We start from the raw sequence: 21,224 nt of genomic DNA on the forward strand, positions 1-21,224 counted from the left end.
CTCCCTCCCACCCTCCCTATCCCACCCCTCTCATGGTCACAAAGCACAGAGGTGATCTCCCTGTGCTATGCGGCAGCCTCCCACCAGCTATCTAATCTACATTTGGTAGTGCACATATGTCCCTGCCACTCTCTCACTTCGTCACAGCTTACCCCTCCCCCTCCCCATGTCCTCAAGTCCATGCTCTAGTAGGTCTGTGTTTTATTCCCATCCTACCACTAATCTCTTCATGACATTTTTTTTTCTTAGATTCCATATATATGTGTTAGCATACGGTATTTGTTTTTCTCCTTCTGACTTACTTCACTCTGTATGACAGACTCCAGGTATTTAATTTTTAAAGTTACATTTTTAACTTGGAAGTGAGTTCAAAAGAAGAAATTAGACTAAGGTAGGTTATACCCTCAGCCCATGAGTCATTAGAATTTTAATAATTCAAAATTTAAAAATGACACAGTTTGGGTAGTCCAAGAAATAGATTCACACTGGAGTTTCTTTGGCAGACTCTTCATTAGTGAGTGTTCTTGGAATCAATGATTCCATGATGAAGGGGAAAGGAGCAGTATGGTTCAGAGGGAGAAGTCCCGACAGCCAAACTATGGCCATGTCCGGAGCTAGTATGATTTATCAGAGTTATCCTGTTGGAAGCCAAAATAGCCAGAACTTTATATTGTGCCTCTTTCAGCCATTTGATATGAGCTGTGGGAAGAGTATGACTTGGATCTCCAGATCTGTACAGCAGAGGGAATCACTGAAGGACCTGAGAGCTGAAGGCTATCTTCCAACAGCACTGCCAGCAGCACTTTCACTACTTTTAACAGAATCTAGGATACATCACAGTGTCCACCACTTGTACTGCTTGTACACACTTCATATACATGTTGGCAGCAGTTTTTCCAAAGTTCATATGGGCCTCTGTTCATGGGGAATCTTAGAAGTAGGAGATTAGTAAGACAAATTAAAGCCCCCCTCAATGTTTTAATGTTGCAATAGATACCTGTCTTCTTTTTCTCTTATCCATTCTCAATCCTGCTCCCCTTCAGCTTATAGTATTTCCTGTGGCAGTCTTGCAGTATTTCCTGATGGCGTGACACAGATGCTTGTGCCCAAGGGGTCACCATGCCCTTCTCAGGCAGAAGTTAATGTATTTACCCATTTACCATCAGAATTGGGCAGGAATGTACCAAAAGACATCCAAGTGGGTTCTCTGGTTGCCAAATATATCCCTTCCTGACCACATTGTATAATAGAAGTTCTACCTCTGTCTGATGATCAGGGCCCTGATTCCTGACAAATTGCTGACTCCTTTTTTTTTGCCTACTTATCCTTTGCATGAAGTCCAAAGTGGCCAGGTGTCAACGTGGTCACAGGGCAATTAACCTAAAAATAACATTCAAGCCTTTATTCACTTGCTGCAACAGTGTAAGCAAGAGGCAAAATAGGCACTGCTTTCCCAATGATCCATTTTTCCCCATGGAATGGTACCAAGTGGGAGTCAGGCAAATAGGGCAGATGACGGAACTGTCTTATTAACAAGGGGTCCTGAATAAACTCCTGCCATTTATTTATTTATTTATTTTTGTAACTGGGGTCTGGAAGAGAAGAGTAGGAAGGAATAAGAGTGCAAAAGTCCCGAGTCAGAGGGGAAAAAGTTGTCTCAGTCAAGATCCCCTGTTAAGGAGGTGAAGGAAGGGCATCTCAGATGATGCCCCCTGATTAGGAGGCCTCTGAATGGAGGTGCCTCAGAGAAGAATATGGATATGCATGGCTGATCCAGAGAAAATGCCTGAGTCCTTGACCAAAACTCTGTCCAGAAATCTGTAAGGCATGGCTGTACACTTAGCCTAGTGTGGGTAGGGCTTTCCATGAGGCCTTCCAAGCAAAGCCTTTGTAATTGCCAAAACGTGGGTCTGAAAGGTCATACAAGATATTGACCTGAAGCCAGACTCCTCAACAAATAGCACCAGTCTTCTAGAGTTCAGTAGAACTCTTGCTATGTCCCTCGGCTGAAATGTTTCTCCCAATGGGACCCTATCTTTCAGAACTCAGATTAGCAGGAATGGGAAGCAAACATTCCTCAAGGGACCACTGGGAATTATAATAAGCTTGGCCATACTTTTTTCCATGTGGATGTCAGATCCATGAATTCCTCCTAATAAGTACATAACACTATATAAACATTTTTGTTTTAAGGTGGATACTGCATCCTGGAGGATGGTGCCTGATCCTTCTAAAGTGGCACATCCAAGTTGCCAGTGCAGCTTTGCCATCATTCCAATCTACTATCAGCTTCTAGGTCATGTGATACGACAAGTTGATCCCACAGTGACAGCTCATTCCTGCAAATTCTTTTTTATAAAATGGGTACAGTTGTCAAAAGTGATATTTTATGGAACACCATGTCCACGAATCAAACACTCTATAAGCTCTCTAAAAGCAGTGTTGGTTGTGGCTCTGCAGGCAGCAAAGACAGACCCGTACCAAGCATATGTCTCTATTCCTGTCTGAATGGATCATTGGCCCCTTCAGGGTGAAATGGAATCAATGCTATCACACTTACCAAAGAGGCTTGTTTGTCTTTCAAGTGTTTGTGCCCCACTGAAGGCACATTAACTTGTACATCTGCCATGGTGTTACAGAATCTTTTTGACAAAGGACCCAACATTCTCTTCAATAAGTGGGTTCCCAATCAAAATTGTCCCAGGTCCAGATACTAGGAAAGAGAATTTAACTGTTTAATAGGACAACTTCCCTTAGCCATCAGATCATCCATTTAAAAAAATTTCTTCTGGTTCTGAGGGTATCTTTTGGGTTCTTGGACCCAATTTCTCTCTGTGTGTGTGTGTGTGTGTGTGTGTGTGTTAGTCTTCCCCACACCAATGAACAATTATCAAATGCCAGGAGGTTGTCCCAGAATTTGAGTCAATTCTGTATCTATCTACCTGAAATAGAATCAGATTCCACAGGTAAAGGGCTCAGTCCCAAAGACTGTCCTCCAGAAAGGCAATTGCAAGACAATGTTGGTAACTGTGATTCTGACAGACTGACTACAAATTGGAGATTCCAGGACCCCCCTCCAACTCAGGATGCCAACAGAAAGTCTAGGCTGTTATCTGTACTTCAGACCAATTGGCTATAAATCATAGGTTCCCATGCCCCCTCTTTGGGTCTGATTAATTTGCTAGAATGGCTCACAGAATTCAGGAAAACCCAGTTTACTCACTAGATTACTGATTTATTATAAAAGAATATTGGAAAATAAGAATAAAGCACAAGATGAAGAGATTCCTAGGGCAAGACTTGGGGAAAGAGCTCAAAACTTCCATGCCCATTCGAAGTGTGCCACTCTCCTCAGTCTCCGTGTGTTCACCAATATGGAAGCTCCCAATCCTTGTCTTTTTGATTTTTTATGGAAGCTTCATTACATAGGCAAGATTGATTAAATCATTGGCCATTGGTGATTGATTCAACCACCAGCCCCTCTCCCCTCCCTTGAGGTCCAGGGTGGGACTGAAAGTTCCAACCTTCTAATCACATGATTGGTTCCCCTGGTAGTCAATCCCCACCCTTGGCTGGAATCAAAAGTCACCCTCCCTGAAGATTTTTTAGGAACTGAGGGCAAGAGATCAAATATTCCAAGGGTTTTGGGAGATGTGAGCCAGGAACTGTGGTTGAAGCCCAAATATATATGAGAAGTGTGCATTTTCTCATCTAAATGGCCAAATACATTTTTTCCTATAAGTCACAATATCACAGGGTACAGGTTCTTGAGTGCTCACTTACATTGGCCATCACTTTTTCCATATTTTTAAAAGTTAATTTAGTAGAGTCCACATCATATCCTGAGATCCTTGCCAGGATCTTAAATTCTGCATCTTAAGCAAATACTACTAAATCAATAAACTCTCATTTATTTAGACTGATGTTCCAGCTCTCATGATCAAGCACCCAAGACTTAAGCCCACTCACGATGTCATGATCTGTATTAAATCCTCTAAATTAAAAACAAAAATATTTATAGCTTAACAATGTTTAATTGAAATGAATTTAATAAATTTTATTAAGGTTCTGTAATATCTTCAGATTCTTGTTTATGTATCTTAAAAGACCAATATTTTGAATACCAAAAAGGGGATAATACATTTATAACTCTATATTTGAGGCAGTTATCATTTGTGTGTGTGTGTGTGTGTGTGTGTGTGTGTGTGACATGTATATTGACATATATATTACAGTACAAGAGCATTGCTATTTGGACAATTTTCTGAAATCTTCATTTATTTGAGTTACCAAAAAACTTTTAAAACATAACTTCATCTTTGACATAAGCAAATATTGGCCCCCAGTGGAATAAAATTTAATATTGGGAAACTATATTTCTCTTACAATTAATTTGATCTGCAGGAAGTTTCTGGAACTCATCATTTCAATAAACAAGAGTAACCTGCTTTCTTAGTCCATTCAGGCTGCTGTAACAGAATAAAATAGAATGAGTGGCTTTTAAACAACAGAAGTTTATTTTTCACAGCTCTGAATCCTGGGGAGTCCAAAATCAAGGTACTGGCAGATTTGGTGTCTGGTGAGATCCTGCTTTCTTGTTCATAGATGACCATCTTCTCCCTACAATCTCACATGATAGAAGGGGCAAGGGAGTTCTCTGGGATCTCCTTATATGGACACTAATCCTATTCATGAGAGCTCCATCTTCATGACATAATCACCCTTTAAGTCCCTACCTCCAAATGTCACCACACTGGTGTTAGGATTTCAATATATGAATTTGCGGGTTGGGTAGGAGGTTGGTGGGGACACTAACATTCAGTCTTTGGCACCTGTCTTTTATGAAAACATATATACTATACATTTGAGTAATATCCAAATATGTAATATAAGACAATTGCAGTCCCTCATTATATAATTTTATTTTCATATTGATTAAAATATATACTTACCTAGTCATGGTTTTATTTATAATGGCTAAGAATTTTTGAAGAACAAATGCCTGAAACACTTTATTACAATAATTATGATGTCTAAAAAGCAAATCAACTATCAAACTTATACCTATATAATTCAAAACATTGTATTTAATTTTTTTTTTTACCTTTTTTTTTAACATCTTTATTGGAGTATAACTGTTTTACAATAGTGTGTTAATTTCTTCTTTACAACAAAGTGAATCAGTTATACATATACATATGTTCCCATATCTCCTCCCTCTTGCGTCTCCCTCCCTCCCACCCTCCCTATCCCACCCCTCTCATGGTCACAAAGCACAGAGGTGATCTCCCTGTGCTATGCGGCAGCTTCCCACTAGCTATCTAATTTACATTTGGTAGTGCATATATGTCCCTGCCACTCTCTCACTTCGTCACAGCTTACCCTTCCCCCTCCCCATGTCCTCAAGTCCATGCTCTAGTAGGTCTGTGTTTTATTCCCGTCCTACCACTAATCTCTTCATAACATTTTTTTTCTTAGATTCCATATATATGTGTTAGCATACAGTATTTGTTTTTCTCCTTCTGACTTACTTCACTCTGTATGACAGACTCCAGGTCTATCCACCTCATTACAAATAACTCAGTTTCATTTCTTTTTATGGCTGAGTAATATTCCATTGTATATATGTGCCACATTGGACCCAATTTCTCTGTGTGTGTGTGTGTGTGTGTGTGTGTGTGTGTGTGTGTTAGTCTTCCCCACACCAATGAACAATTATCAAATGCCAGGAGGTTGTCCCAGAATTTGAGTCAATTCTGTATCTATCTACCTGAAATAGAATCAGATTCCACAGGTAAAGGGCTCAGTCCCAAAGACTGTCCTCCAGAAAGGCAATTGCAAGACAATGTTGGTAACTGTGATTCTGACAGACTGACTACAAATTGGAGATTCCAGGACCCCCCTCCAACTCAGGATGCCAACAGAAAGTCTAGGCTGTTATCTGTACTTCAGACCAATTGGCTATAAATCATAGGTTCCCATGCCCCCTCTTTGGGTCTGATTAATTTGCTAGAATGGCTCACAGAATTCAGGAAAACCCAGTTTACTCACTAGATTACTGATTTATTATAAAAGAATATTGGAAAATAAGAATAAAGCACAAGATGAAGAGATTCCTAGGGCAAGACTTGGGGAAAGAGCTCAAAACTTCCATGCCCATTCGAAGTGTGCCACTCTCCTCAGTCTCCGTGTGTTCACCAATATGGAAGCTCCCAATCCTTGTCTTTTTGATTTTTTATGGAAGCTTCATTACATAGGCAAGATTGATTAAATCATTGGCCATTGGTGATTGATTCAACCACCAGCCCCTCTCCCCTCCCTTGAGGTCCAGGGTGGGACTGAAAGTTCCAACCTTCTAATCACATGATTGGTTCCCCTGGTAGTCAATCCCCACCCTTGGCTGGAATCAAAAGTCACCCTCCCTGAAGATTTTTTAGGAACTGAGGGCAAGAGATCAAATATTCCAAGGGTTTTGGGAGATGTGAGCCAGGAACTGTGGTTGAAGCCCAAATATATATGAGAAGTGTGCATTTTCTCATCTAAATGGCCAAATACATTTTTTCCTATAAGTCACAATATCACAGGGTACAGGTTCTTGAGTGCTCACTTACATTGGCCATCACTTTTTCCATATTTTTAAAAGTTAATTTAGTAGAGTCCACATCATATCCTGAGATCCTTGCCAGGATCTTAAATTCTGCATCTTAAGCAAATACTACTAAATCAATAAACTCTCATTTATTTAGACTGATGTTCCAGCTCTCATGATCAAGCACCCAAGACTTAAGCCCACTCACGATGTCATGATCTGTATTAAATCCTCTAAATTAAAAACAAAAATATTTATAGCTTAACAATGTTTAATTGAAATGAATTTAATAAATTTTATTAAGGTTCTGTAATATCTTCAGATTCTTGTTTATGTATCTTAAAAGACCAATATTTTGAATACCAAAAAGGGGATAATACATTTATAACTCTATATTTGAGGCAGTTAGAGTGTAAAATTATCCCTTTATCTTTTAAGCTCCCGCACAATCCCATAGCTGATCTGCGTCAAAGTATAATGTGTGTTAGCAACAGTGATTGCAACTTAAGTTTATCAAGGGAGAAACTATAGATAACTAAATATTGCTTTATAAAATAGACTCAGTTATTTCTTTACTATTTTATTGTCCCAAATGTACCTTTTGTCACGGATGAGACTTAACAGTAGTCTCTTCCACACAGTCATATCCTGCTAAGTGTATGGAAATTCTCCTAGAGTGCTGAAAGAACCTCTGAGCTGTTGGCAACATTTTCCATGCCTAATCTTGTGAAAGCAGTTGTCCCAGATGACTTTCTCAAGGATATTTGTATAACAAACAGCCTTGTATGATGAATATAGTACCTTTCTCAAAGCCAGAGGGCAGATTTCCTGTTCAGGATTATAAGGTGGCCTTCTGAAGAGAAAGTTTAGGCAGGCTTTCTAGAATTCCCTTATATGATTTTAGGATTTCCTAAACTCAGGTTTCATCAGCTGTGACACACACCCACTGTGTGGGCAGCATCCACCAAGGCCTGCTTCTGAATTGTTCTAATGGGGTTTCAGCTGTGTTTTCTATGCCATATAACAACTTACTACAATTTAATGGCTTAAGACAACATGCGGTTATCATCTTACACTTTCCATGGGTTAGAGATCCAGACACAGTTTAACTTGGTCCTATGATCAGGGTTTCTCAAGGCTGCAGTTAAGGTGCCAGCCAGGATCCTTGGTCATCTGGAGTCCCCAAAGAGGAAGAATCTGCCTCCAACCTCCTTCAGGTTTCTGTGCAATTACTTGTGGCTGTATGACTGTGGCCCACAGTTTTCCTTGTTGTTGACTAGAGGTTGCCCACAATTCTTAAAGGTCTCCTGCAGTTTATTGCCAAGTGGGTTCTCCAACACAGGGTTTACTTCATCAAGCCCATAAACTGGATTTGGTATCCAGCTCCAATCTGCTAAGATAGAGTCTTACTTAATATAATGTAATCATAGGGTGACATGTTATCACATTTGCCATATAATGTAACCTAACCATAAAAGGGCCATATTATCATGTTCACTATATCGCTTTTGTTTAAAGCAAGTCATAGATCCCTCTCACACTCAAGGTGAGTGGATTACACAAAAGCATGAACATCATGAGTTGGGTTACCTTAGGATCTTACCATTACAGGGCACTAGAGGAACTAAGGCAAAAACATGGTGTCTGTGGCCTGGGAGAAATAAAGGCCTTTGCTTCTGACCAGGAGCCCTGTGTCTTCTGCCAGCATCTATGTATCTGTGGCAGGACAATTTTTTAGTTCACAAGTATAATAAAATCTCAGACTCTTTATAGTTCTTAACATTTTTTTTTCTAATCTAGTCTTTGATATATTCATAGGCTAATAAGGGCATGAGATATTATTATCTTGGTCCATTTTCCCCCTTAGTAGTAGAGGATTATCCAGAGAAAATTCTATGTAACTACATAGTATCTCCATCTTCATTACTACAGAAAACCAGAAATTTTATATTTGTAAGGACAGGTACAGTTGGAAGCTGGTAGTTCACATCTTAATCTTTACTTATGTAAGAGCTCTTCAATCTATGACTTTAATGTTTAAATCAATTTTAATCAATTCACCTAGAGTATAGTTACATTACCAATTTACTTAACTTGAATCTTTTTAGACCCCTAGAGTACAACCAAAATGACTGTGGGAAAGGTAATATACCAGAACTCAGTAATGAAATTTAAGGCCAGTGAACTGAATGGAACATAAACTCTCTTTTCTAAACTTGACAGATTCTCATGTCTTACTAGAACCAATAAATACACCCTCAGAGTGGTTTTGAAATGCAGGTTGCTTTAAAACTTGTGATAAAATGGCTTATTCTTCCACAGGCTACTTAGCAATATGAGTTCAAAGATCCCCAGTTGAATAGCCCATAAAAGGTCCATTATGTCATTTTGAACGCATCTGTCTGCCAAATATTCAAGATCATAATAAGAAATTAAATAGTTTAAAGAAGATAAAGTTGTGAAAGTTAAGTGGTGAGACAGTGCAATGCTCTACTGTTAAAGAAGTTATTTCAACAGAATAAAGTGTTGACGGCTCTTTTGCAGCTTGGCTTAAGCATAGTCTTGTCCTATTGTCAAAGAAATATGGTGTGTAGTTCAACCAGGTATATTCTGTCTCCATAATTTGAAGGACTTCCATTCCTCTCTTCTAAATTATTCTTTCTATAATCATTCCAGAAATTAACAATTGTAGCCATTCATTGCCATTACATTAAAATAAAGAAGACAAAAGCTTCCTCCTTCATGTTATAGGAAGCCTCTTGTTGGAGATGGGAAAAAATAAAAACTGTCTTTACTTTTCTTCAATCCCTGTAAGTCTCCACATGAACACTGCATCTGATTCTGAAGTGTTCCTTTTCTTCTCAACACCTCTCCAAGCATTCATTTTAAACTCCCAGAAAAGAAGAAAAGATTCTCAATTTTTTCATGAGCCACGCAAAATCACTGGTTTCCTGGTTACCAGTTTCAATCCCACTACAAATCATCAGAGTCATCTTTTCACCTCAGAATCCTCAACAGCTTCCCATCATATGTTTGTCAAGGTTTTCCATGCTTTAGAGTATAGAAATATCCCCTGGTGAAGTTGTGAGAAATACAGTCTTTCAGGCCCATGCCCATAGTGGCTAAGTCATAGTTCTGCATGATTTTGCACACATTCTAGTGTATAATTTTCTTAAAAACATTTTATTAGCAAAGCAGTTGTGTCTTGTTAAATATTTAATAATCAACCCTCCGGGGGGGAAAAAAAAGAAAGAAGGCAGGAAGAATGAAAGAAAGAAAGAAAGAAAGAAAGAAAGAAAGAAAGAAAGAAAGAAAGAAAGAAAGAAAGAAAGAAAGAAAGAAAGAAAGAAAGGAAGGAAGGAAGGAAGAAGGGATGCATGGATGGAGGGAGGGAGGAAGGAAGGAAAGAAGGAAAGAAAGAAAGCAAAGGGACAACATTAGAAATTTGCCAATTACCATGTTAATACTTCCAACATGGCCAATATCAAGCTACCAAAGTTATGTCATTGGAAACAAAATGAAGAACATAGGTGCACAAATAGGTCTCTAAGCCAGTAGGGATCAGCTCCAGCACACCACTGCACCTAGATGACTGTACTTTTACTAAATTGCTTACACTTACATATTATTTACTGCTAGTATCTGTGCTTTACTTGCTCCCTCTCTGGAATTTAGAACTTTCCTTTCCATCTGCCTGATCATTTCCTAAGGATACTAATAATCCATCTAGGAAGCTGTTGTCTAAGCAGCAATCCCAAAGTTAGGGGTGAATATTTCTTTCATATGAATCACCACATTTTAGTGCAATTATCTATTTAAATGTCTATTTTTACCCTAAAGTAAGTTATCAGGAACTATATCTCATTTATCTTGGTATCACCAGAGTGTAACAAAATGAAGGAACTAAATGTTTCTTTGTAAAACTCATAACCCACCATAATCAATTAATACTGACTCACCAATATCCAATATTAATTTATCACTGATTTAATATTGAGACATTTGAAATACATCAAAGAGAAGTTGGGATAGGGGAGTGATAAGGTGACTAGTGGATTTTAAAAGGATGGATAATTGGGAAAATATACATAGAATTAAAAAAAATATAAGCAGTGCCTTGCTCAGAGAAGTCAATTGGCAAATTTTTGAGGTTAAAAACTCACTGCTGGTTTTCTAAATAGTATAATTGTATTTTATTCTTAGTAATCAATTTTTTCAAAAAGGATTTATTTTATTTATTTTTATTTTTATCTGTGTTGGGTCTTTGCTGCTGCTCACAGGATTTCTTTAGTTGCGGCGAGCAGAGGCTACTCTTCGTTACCGTGCAAGGGTTTTCATTGTCGTGGCTTCTCTTGTTGTGGAGCACGGGCTCTAGGCACATGGGCTTCAGTAGTTGTAGCACACGAGCTCATTAGTTGTGGCTCATCGGCTCTAGAGAACAGGCTCAGTAGTTTTGGTGCATGGGCTAAGTTGCTCTGCAGCATGTGGGATCTTCCTGAACCAAGGCTCGAACCCATGTCCCCTGCATTGGCAGGTAGATTCTTAACCACTGTACCACCAGGGAAGACCAATAATCACTTTTATAATTACACCAGCCAAGAATAATGAAGGTAATCAAATTTCAAGATTTAATGCATAAGCCTGAGATCAAGGAGAAGGTATTAACCTCCTATGTTATTTTCTTCAAAGCTTCAGGAGCTAGTCAATACTAAAATCTAAATATAAAACTGAATAGAGTATAAGAAAAATATCATTACTAATACATTTTAATAGTATATCACTGGAGAGTACTCAAGTTTCAAGCCTTTATACCATGTTAACTCATATACCTATATTTTCCTATAGAATGCAGTATAGTAAATGTTTCGTACCTTTAGAGTCAAACTTTAGAATAGAGAAACTAACTCAATGGATTCTTCTGATACTATGTGCATCTCTAGGGACAACTTCATAAGCGAAAGTCTGAGTATTGTCACTTCACAGGAGCAATGAATTTGTTGTCCTTTTCATGAATAAAAAATAAAATCTAATTTTGTTAGCACTGAGATTTCCAGGGTTTTCTGTTAAAGAAGTGACCATGGAGGACATTATCTTATCTAGTACTTTAGGGTTCTTAAAATTCTATGGTTCTGATATTCTAATTTGTCAAACCCTGTCTGCAATAAGTACACAGTCTATGTTAAAATAGCAACAGAGGTAAACTTTCTGATTTATATATCAGTAATTACACTTAATTTTAAATTAATATTGTGCAAAAATCTGGTTAATTTATCATTTTAATTGAAATTCCTTTTGAAGTTATCAACAAACTTAGAAATTTTAATTAATTACAATTTTTCTTTTTCCTTCAGGACAGTTATGTATTTCCTCATGCCTCACAGTTGTCATTCACAAACTTAGAGGTTACAAGTTTCTAAAGGTAACCTTAGAGAAACTTATTTCTTAATTTCAAATAGATTAAAATCTGAAGATGTTTAAGAAGGTCTAAAAAAACTTCTTTCCCATATCGTGTTCACATCTAGAAAAGATTAGCATATGTTGTTCTGATAAATATTCTATTTTTTATCTATTTTCTGTTTCTATTATTAATTTTCTATTAAATGGACACACTGAAATGTGAGATTGTAAACATTTTATCAATCAGATTATATATATATAATATATACACATATTCTTTTTTGTACTTCTTTTTATAAGAGCTCCCCCCCAAAGAAACACAAAAAAGAATATTTAGAAAACTAAGCCAAAGACCAAAAGGTATTGAATCTAGTAAAACTGTATGGAAATAAATGAATATTGTTGGATTAAACAATCAACTTTACTAATAATATATCAGAATATTAATTTACCAGATATTATCTATCACACTAAAATGGTGCAGCATAACACCTGATAATGTATTAGAAAATAATTTACGTAGCCATCACCAAACTTACTTTAGTATACTGAAGAAATAAAATTATAATGATAGTATAGATGCCTTTGAATTTTATATTGGTTTTCTTTTATATAAGAAGAGTGAGGTAGTGGGATTTCCAAAAGGCAGTTGTAGAAGTTTGGTAGACACTCTTTCCAGCTAAACATCATTTACTGGTGAACATTGTAATAAAAACTATTAAAATCTCTGTAAGGTATCCTGATGACATACAGGAAATTAATAAATTTCATTCAAGAAACTCTAAGACATCTCAGTAAGAACACTGTGAGTCCATAGCATTTGAGCCAAGAGTTATTCTCATCCTCCTTCCCAGAACAGTATGACAGAAGCTCTGCTCTGATTAGCTTCTGTCACGAAGGTGGGGGTCCCTCTTCCCTCAGCTCCCAGTCTAGGGCTACAGTTTCACTGTAGGTGAAGCAGATCAGCAACATGTCTCATCCTACTCAGCTCCATATTACAAAAGTTAGATTCCAAAAAAGGTGAAAGTGAGAAGATAGAGGCTGACTTTCCTATCCCATCTCCATTGTAGGGCAGGAAAACAGTCCCAGCTTGGACCTAGTCCAGCCAAGCATTTAAGCAAATAAAAAAGAAAAATGTAAATAATAAAATCAAGATCTGAAGCAAGGAGTAGTATTAAATGCACAGAGTTGCTATACTATATTATTTAACCAAAATAATAAAAAGACCTAGCAATCTGGTGGAGAGTATTAATATCATAACTTGCTAAAATGCATTAAAGTGTCCATTTTTCAAAACAAAAAAAGCATGAGGTGTGGAAAAAAAACAGGAAAATGTGACTTGTATACAGGAAAAGAGAACAGAAATATTGTTTGCATTTCAGGGAAGCCCAAAAGTTGGGTTTAAGAGACATAAGCTGTAAAGCAGATATTGTAAATACACTCAAAATATAGAGAAAATTGTGTTTAAAGAATTAAAGGAGAGTATGATGACAATGTCTCATCAAATAGAAAATAATAATCAGGAGATGGAAATTTTGAAAAGAAACAAAATGGAAATTCTGGAGTTGAAAAGTACAAAAATTGAAATAAAAAAATCACTAGAGATGCTTCACCGATTATTTGAACTGGCAAAGAACAAATTTGTGAACTTGAGGATAGATTGACAAAAGTACACATTGATGAACAAAGAGAAAAAAATAAAGAAAAATGAACACATCTTCAGAGAAATGTGGAAAAACTTTAGCACATCAATGTATTTGCAACTAAATGCCAGAAGCACAGGAGAGAGAAAAAGGAGCAAAAAATTTTTGGAAAAAAAAAAAAAATGAAGAAAAAAAATATTTGAAGAAATAATTGCTTAGTTCTTTCCAAATCTGATGAAAGAGATTAAATTACACATCTCAGAGGCTCAATGAACTCAAACTAGAATAAATACAAAGATACACAGACACATCAATATAAAAATCTTTATAAGCAAAAGTAAAAAGAAAGTCTTGAAAGCAGCAAAATAAAACAACTTACAACTTACAGCTCCCCCTCCAATAAGATTAATAGCCAACCTCTCATTAAGAACAATAGAGTCCAGAAGGCAGTGGGTAAAATAATTAATGTCCCACCCCACTCCCAAAAGAAAGCCCATCAAGCAAGAATGCTATACTATACCCAGGAAAAATTTCAAAAATAAAGATGAAATAAAGACATTTCTAAAGGCAAAAGCTGAGAGAATTCATTGCTAGGTAACCCACCTTCCAAAAAATAATAAAGGAATTTCTGTAGGCAAAAAACTTATAAATCCAGATAGAAATTCAAATCCATGTGAAAAAGCAAAAACCACCAGTAAAGGTAATTATGTAATTATAGAAGACAGTATAAATATATATTAATTTACTTCTTTTCTCTTAACTTATTTTAAAAGCTATTATATAAAACTATATATCTATACATAGATTTATATATATAAATATATATAATTATACATATATATAATTGTATTGTTTGGCTTATAATACATAGAGATGTAATAGATTTAGGACCAACAGCTTAAAGAAGGTAGGTGAAAATCAAGCTGTTTTGGAATAAGGAAATGCCACCATATGGTAATTAAATCCTTTGGAAGAAATGAAGAGATACAGAAATGGAAAATGGTAAGTTTAATATAACAAACACTATAAATATATACTTGCTCTCCTTCCATCTCTAAGCTTCTTTAAAAGACATAAAATTGTAAAAATTAATTCCTAAAACAATGTATTCAATGTATTTGTAAAATATGTAGATGTATTATGTGTGACAACAATAACACAAAAGAGAGGAAAATAGAGCTATGTAGGAGTAACATTTCTATATCTCATTAAATTATGTTAGTATAAGTCTAAAGTAGATTCTGATAAATTAATATATATGTGGTAAGCCCTAGAGTAACCACTAAAGACATAATGGAAAAATCTATAGTGAAAAAACTATTAAAGTAATTACAATGTTTAACTAAAAACCATTCACTTAATGCAAAAGAAAGCATTAACGGAGGACTGGAGGAACAAATAACATGAGAAAAAAATTTTAACAAATGACAAACAATTCCAATTATGTCAAAAATAAAATTAAATGTGAATGGATTAAGCAATCTGATGAAAAAACACATTGTCAGACTGGGATTAAAAAAAAAAAGAGACCCCCAACTATATATTTCCTACAAGAGACATACTTTACATAAAATATACAATTAGATGGAAAGTAAAAGAATTTTTAAAAGATCATGCAAACAGCAATCATAATAAAACTGAAGTGTCTAGACTGATGTCAGACAAAATAGATTCTAAAACTAAAAATGTTCCTAGAGATGCTGAGCATTATTTTATAATAAAAAATATCAATCCATCCGGAAGATATAAAAATTATAAACATATATGTACCTCAAATACATGAAAACAAAAGACAGACATAAGAAATAGACAATTCAGCTATGGTAGTTGGAGACTTCAATGTCTCACTTTTAATAATGGATAGAACACTCGGCAGAAGATTAACATGTATACAGAAGACTTGAACACCACTATAAACCAACAAGACCTAACAGACATACAGAGAACAAAATACCCCAAAATGGCTGAATATACAGTAATCTCAAATGCACATGGGGTACTCTCTAGGATAGACAATATTCTAGGCTATAAGTGAAGCTAAATGAATTTTAAAGTATTGAAATAATACAAAGTATGTTCTCTAAATACAATGGAATAAAATTTAAAAAATCAGGCTTCCCTGGTAGCGCAGTGGTTGAGAGTCCGCCTGCCAATGCAGGGTACACGGGTTCGTGCCCCGGTCTGGGAAGATCCCACATGCCGTGGAGTGGCTGGGCCCGTGAGCCATGGCCGCTGAGCCTGAGCGTCCAGAGCCTGTGCTCCACAATGGGAGAGGCCACAACAGTGAGAGGCCCGCGTACCACAAAAAAAAAAAAAAAAAGAAAAAGCCAAATTTTTAAATGAATAGCCGAAAGAAATGTGTGAAACTCACAAATATATGGAAAAGAAATGATGCACTTATTTGACCAGGGGGTCAACTAAGAAATCACAAAAGAAATTACAAAATACTTCAAGATAAATGAAAATGAAGACATAACATACCAAAACTTATGGATGCAGCTAAATCAGTTCTTAGAAGGAAATTTACAGCTGTAACTCACCGTATTAAAAAAGTGGAAAGATGTCCAATCAATGACCTAGACTTGCACCTTAAAACACTGGAGGGGAAAAAAAAGAGCAATCAAGCAGAAACATGGAAATAATAAATATTATAACAGAAATACATGAAATGGAAAACAGAAAAAGAAAAAATGACCCAGCAATCCCACTCCTGGGCATATATCTGGAGAAAACCATAATTCAAAGAGATATATGCACCCCAATGTTCATTTCAGCACTATTTACAATAGCTAGTACATGGAAGCTACCTAAATGTCCATCGACAGACGAATGGATAAAGAAGATGTTGTACATATATATAAGGGAATATTACTCAGCCATAAAAAGAATGAAATAATGTCATTTGCAGTGACGTGGATGGACCTAGAGATTGTCATACTGAGTGAAGTAAGTAAAGACAGAGAAAGACAAATATCATATGATATCATTTAAATATGGAATCTAAAAAAAATGGTACAAGTGAACTTATTTACAAAACAGGAATAGACTCACAGATGTAGAAAACAAATTTATGGTTACAGAAGGGGAAGGTACAGAGGGATAAATTGGGAGAGTGGGATTGATGTATACACACTACTGCATACAAAATAGATAACTAATAAGAACCTACTGTATAGCACAGGGAACACTACTCAATACTCTGTAATGATCTATATGGGAAAAGAATATAAAAAAGAGTTGATATATGTATATATATAGCTGATTCACTTTACTGTACAGCAGAAACTAACAGAACATTGTAAATCAACTATACTCCAGTAAAAATTAATGTAAAAAAGGAAACAAAACAAAAAATTAATGAAACCAAAAGCTACTTCTTGGAAAAGATCAACAAAATTGGCAAATTTTTAACTAAATTTAACAAGGAAAATGAAAGAAGACAAATTACTAAAATCAGAAATTAAAGTGGGAACATTAATACTGACATTATAGAAATGAAACAAATTATAAAGGAATATTATGAACAATTGTATGCCAACAAATTAGGTAACTTTGACTGAACAGTTAAATTTCTAGAAAGACACAAATGACTGAAAATGACAATTAAAAATAGAGAAAACAAATAGGTTTAATGCTTATTAAGAGAATAAAGGATACAAACACATGATCTTCTAAATAGATGCAGAAAAAAATCTGACATTCCAATAGTCTACCATAATAAAAACATTTAAACATAAATAAATAAGTGGAAACTTCCTTAATCTGATAAAAAGTTATCTATCAAAAAACCCACAGTTAACATCATGCTTAATGTTAGTGAAAAAGTAAAAGCTTTCCTTGAGGAAGACTATTTGCAGACTGATTTCTAACTATATGGAGATTTCACATGGTAGGGATAGAAGAAGTACGCCTTCATCTTGATATATATCTTTCTCAAATGTCTATGTGTACATTAATCCCCACAGTGCTCTGTTGCCCATGTTTCTTCCTCTGTAAAATGAAAATAGAAAGGGGGAAGATCAAGATGGAGGAGTAGGAGGATGCAGAGCTCACCTCCCCCCAGGAAAACATCAAAAATATATCTACATATGCAGCAATTCTTACTGAAAACAAACTGGAGACCGATATGGAGATACTTAAAAAGCCAAATCGGTAAGACAGATCCACAGTGAGTCAAGTAGAATGGAAGAAAAAGTAATCAGGTAAGGGCCTGTGCCCCTGGGAGGGGAAACAGAAGAGGATGGGGATTGCACAGGCTTGGAGGTCGTCTTTGGGGAGTGAATGGCTCAAACGACATATTGGACTCACCAGCTCTGAGGTCAAATACCAAGAGGGTGAGTCCCCTTACCTGGTTTGAAAACCAGTGGGACTGACAGTGGGGCTGTAAGAAACCTACACTCTGCTCATGAAAATTGTAAACACACTTGTTTACTCCTGAAACTAGGCAGAGGAAGCAGATTGAAACTGGTTGGGACTCTGGCCAGTTTCTTTTGACTACCCCAGTGCATGTGACTGCCCCAGAGCAGAGCACTTGCTCTTGTCCCTCATGCTCCAGCAATAATCCCCTCTAGGGCAAAGGTGCCAATGCTAGGAGGGAGAAAAGCACACACTTAGAGGGAATAGAACCAGCTTGGTCCTGGCCCTGAGGGTTTCTACTCTAGCAACTTGGGCCCTGCTCCCACACCAATAGGATGGTATTGGTCTCTGAGCAGAGGAGAGGCCCCATCTTACACCTGGCTCTGCATCTATGCCCTCCATCTCCAGGTCCACAGCCTACCAAAGTGCTGCTAGCACTCCCTGGGGGAAGACATCACTCATGGTCACATCAGAGCCAGCTCTCCCATAAAAGCCACTGGGAACACAGACTGTACAGATATGCTCCACCACTTCAAGACTGGGATAAGTAACTGCTTCACCTAATGTCATGGAGATAGAGAAAGGTAAGCAAAATGAGAAGACAGAGGAATTTGTTTCAAACAAAAGAAGAAAAAAAAACCTGAAAAAAGCAAGTAATGAAAGAGTGATAAGTAATTTACCAGATAAAGAGCTGAAAGCCTCAGTAGTAAGAATGTTAACTTAACTAGGGAAAAAAATAGATGATACAGTGAGAATTTTAACAAGGAACTTGAAAATATGAAAAAAGAAGCAGTCAGAAATGAAGAATGCAATAACTGAAATGTAAAATACACCAGAAGGAATTAACGGGAGAGTAGCTGATACAGAACACATAAGTGACCTGGAAGATAAAATAATGGAAATCGCCAAACAGAGCAGCAAAAAGAAAAACAAATTTTAAAAATGAGAACAGATTAAGGAACCTCTGAGACAACATCAAGCATACCAACATGTACATTATAGGAGTCCCAGAAGGAGAAAAGAGAGAGAAAAGGGTCAAAAATGTATGTGATGAATTCATTACTGAAAAGTTCCTGAAGGTGGATAAGGAAACAGATATCAAGTTACAGGAAGCACAGAGAGTCCCAACCAAGATGAACCCAAACAGACCCACACCAAGACATATTTCAAATGGAAAATGTTAAAAATAAATGAGAAATCTAAAGACAGCAAGCAAAAAAGTGAGTCCTATACAACGGAATGCCCCAGAAGGCGGTCAGCTGGTTTTTCTGAAGAAACTTTACAGGCCAGAAGGGAGTGGCCTGGCATATTTAAAGTGCTGAAAGGGAAAAACTTACAACCTAGAATACTCTACCCAGCAAGATTATCATTCAGAATTGAAGGAGAAAAAAAGAAATTCTCAAGGAAGCAAAAACTAAAAGAGTTAATCTATACAAAACAGACCCTAAAAGAAATATTAAAGGATATTCTTTAAGGGGAAAAGAAAAGCCTGCAAGAATAAATAAGAATTTACAGGAAATGGAAAATCCCACTAGTAAAGTCAAATATATACTAAAGGCTGTGGATCAACCACTTAAACAAGCTAGTAGAAAAATTAAAGGAAAAGAAAAATGTACAATCAACTATGATAAACAGTTAAAGGATAAGCATGAAGATGTAAAGTACAACATCAATAGCACAAAATGTGGGAAAGGGGAGTTAAAAATGTAGATATTTTAGAATGCTTTTGAACTTAAATGACAGCCAGTTTAAAACAAGTAGATATAGTTATGGGTCAACATATATGAACCCCATGGTAACCAAAAACCAAAAACCTAGAGTAGATACACAAAACAAGAAAGAAAGGAACACAGGCATACCACTAATGAAAGTCATCAAATCACAAGGGAAGAAACTAAAAGAGGAATGAAAGAATAGAACTACAAAAACAATGAGAAAACAAGTAATAAAATGGCAATAAGTATATACCTATCAATAATCGCTTTAAATGTCAATGGACTAAGTGCTCCAATCAAAAGACATAAGGTGGATAATTGAATAAAATAAAATAGACCCATCTATATGCTGCTTACAAGAGGCTCACTGCAGAGCTAAAGACACACATAGATCAAAAGTGAGAGAATGGAGAATGATATTTCATACAAATGGAAATGGCAAGAAAGCTGGGGTAGTAATACTCATATTAGAAAAAGTATATTTTAAAAAAGTCTATGACAAAAGACAAAGAAGTGTATTGTATAATGATAAAGGGATCAATAAAAAGAACAGGATACAACATTGGTTAATATATATGCACCCAGTATAGAAGCCCTTAAATCTATAAAGCAAATATTAACAGACATAAAGGGAAAGATTGACAATAACACAATAGTAGGGGACTTTAACACCCCACTTACATCAATGGGCAGATCATACACACAGAAAATCAATAAGGAAACAGTAATCTTAAAGGACACATTACACCAGTTTGACTTAGTAGATATCTACAGTACATTCCATCCAAAAACAACAGACTACACATTCAAGTGCACATGGCACCTTCAGAATAGATCACATCTTAAGTCACAAAACAATTCCCAACAAATTTAAGAGGACAGAAATTATATCAAGCATTTTTTCAGTGGAACAGAATAGACAGCCCAGAAATAAACCCATGCACTTATGGTCAATTAAACTACCACAAATGTTGCAAGAACATACAATGGAGAAAATATAGTCTCTTCAATAAGTGGTGCTGGGAAACCTGCACAGTTACATGTAAAAGAATAAAATTAGAATATTTTCTCACTCCATATACAATAATAAACTCAAAATGGATTAAAGAGTTAAATGAAAGACCAGACACCATACAATTACTAGGAGAAAACATAGGTAGAACACTCTGACATAAATCGTAGCAATATGTTTTTTGGATCTGTCTCCTAAGGCAAAGGAAACAAAATAAAAAATAAACAAATGGGACCTAATTAAATTTAAAGCTTTTGTACAGCAAAGGAAACCATGGACAAGGCAAAAAGGAACTTACAGAATGGGAGGAAATATTTGTAAATGATACAACAAATAAGGGGTTAATAGCCAAAATACATAAACAGCTCATACAACTCAATAGCCAAAAAACAAACAACCTGATAAACAAGTGGGCAGAAAGCCTGAATAGGCATTTTTCCAAAGGAGACACACATATGACATGAAAATAAGCTCAAGATCGCTACTCATCAAAGAAATACAAGTCAAAACCA

The sequence above is a fragment of the Physeter macrocephalus genome, chromosome 13 (assembly GCF_002837175.3).
Source record: "Physeter macrocephalus isolate SW-GA chromosome 13, ASM283717v5, whole genome shotgun sequence".
NCBI lineage: Eukaryota > Metazoa > Chordata > Mammalia > Artiodactyla > Physeteridae > Physeter > Physeter macrocephalus.